Genomic DNA, 1960 nt, shown 5'->3' with positions numbered 1-1960 from the left:
TGGCTACGGTTACACCGTGCATTTAGGCCGCGGCCTATACGATAGATGTCTTTGTTTAATATACAGAATAAACAAAGACATCTATTGTATAGGCCGCGGCCTAAATGCACGGTGTAACCGTAGCCACTTACTAATTCACAACGTCGACTACGGCGTAAGAGCTAACCTAATCAGGCCCACGTCCCGTATCATAGAGGCAGCCATATTGCTTTTTGCACTTTGGATAGATTTCTTATTGGCTGACAAAATTGGTTACTGCGCATTCTTCTACTTGGTTCACCTGTCTTATTACATCATGGGTCGGCATACACGACAAATGGAACACGCTCTTTTCTGCAGTGGTTGTTGAAGCTCAACCACTTGTTGTCTTCACTCGGCAGCTTGATTGCGCAGTCATTTAATTTTTCACAGTCTTCGCTGTGAAGTTCCAATTTTATGTTCGAGCTAAGATAGTGCAGGCATCTGAAAAAAAAAAAGAAATTATTATATTTACAAAGAGAATATTGCTAAAATATTTATAAAATTTATTTTATTTTTTTTATGTTTATTAAATGTATACACATACCTATCGCAAAAGTATATATATATATTTCTTGTGTTCTTTTTTACTAACAACTTTTTTACTAGCAACTTGTAAGTTGCAAGCTCACAAGACGGATAGATTCTTTATCCATGCGAAGTGTCCTATGTTATCGTCCCGTGGAACCTGCATGTACAAGAGGTTCACGTGCTTGTCCCTTTTCGAATCGGTAAGCCGCAATGGAAGAATTTTGTTATGCTCCTCGATTAAAGTAATATAAAAGAAGACCCTGAGCGGAAATAAATATTAAACTATAGAAACACGGACTCAAGATGTTGCGCGGAAGCTGACCTCGTCCGAGCGATAAGCGATAAGCGAAACATTGACGGGCCAACTCGGAAGGCCCAAGGTTGCCCCGAAAATATAGGATAAAAGCGCGACTAATAAAGACGTCGCGTTACTTTGTCCGTCAACTTTATTAGAAAGTATATATACGTATATCGCGACGCAGATACAACTAAGTGATTTCAATTAAATGTGACACTGTGAAATAGAGTGAAAATAAATCTATATTTCTAATAAAACTACACAAGATAGTGTCTTTGTTATTGTGCTCCCAAGTCCTTGTGGATCCTCGAACCGTGCCATGGTAGTAGCGGCACAACAGTTATGTCATCCACGTTTCCAGCAAAACAATTTAATTAAGGCAATAAATATATTTTTAAATAACGGTTATCCACTAGAGTTTATTTTTTCTTCAATACAAAAAAGAATAAAGTTCCACATTAATAAGAGTGGAACGGTCGAGAAAAAGATCAAGGAGAAATTTTTCACGATATCTTACGTGAGTTCGGTATCGGAAAAGTTTACTCCAATTGCAAATAGGTTTCATTGTAAGTTGGCCTTCTCGATACCAAATTCATTAAAAAATTTTATTAGAAAGGGCAAAGATCAATTCGATCCCTTATGCAATCAAAATGTTGTTTATAAGATCTCTTGTGATGACTATGAAGCTAGTTACGTGGTCAGACCAAAAGACAGTTAAAGACAAGATTGCACGAACATGTCTCTGATATTAATAAGAAGTCAAAATCTCCAACGGTAATTACAAGTCACCGCATTGACCAGAATCATAATTTCGACTGGGGCAATGTTGAAATTTTAGACAGAGAAGCTTCTTTTAATAAGAAATTAATATCGGAGATGGTTCACATAAAATAACAAAAACATGGGATAAACAAACAAAATGACATAGATTCTCTGCCAGAATCATATCTAAACATTATTCAATCTCTTTTCCCTTCTTAACATTGTCCTTTGTCCCCTTTCAATTATCTTTCCTATTTCCTTGTTTCCTTTTTGTCATAACGTCGCTTGACATCGTCGAGGATAAATGTTCTCTCTAATAGTATTATGGCTTACCTTTTATTAAATATAACT

Source organism: Mycetomoellerius zeteki, unplaced genomic scaffold (assembly GCF_001594055.1).
Source record: "Mycetomoellerius zeteki isolate Tzet28-1 unplaced genomic scaffold, Tzet1.0 scaffold956, whole genome shotgun sequence".
NCBI lineage: Eukaryota > Metazoa > Arthropoda > Insecta > Hymenoptera > Formicidae > Mycetomoellerius > Mycetomoellerius zeteki.
Note: the sequence above shows the minus strand (reverse complement) of the source record.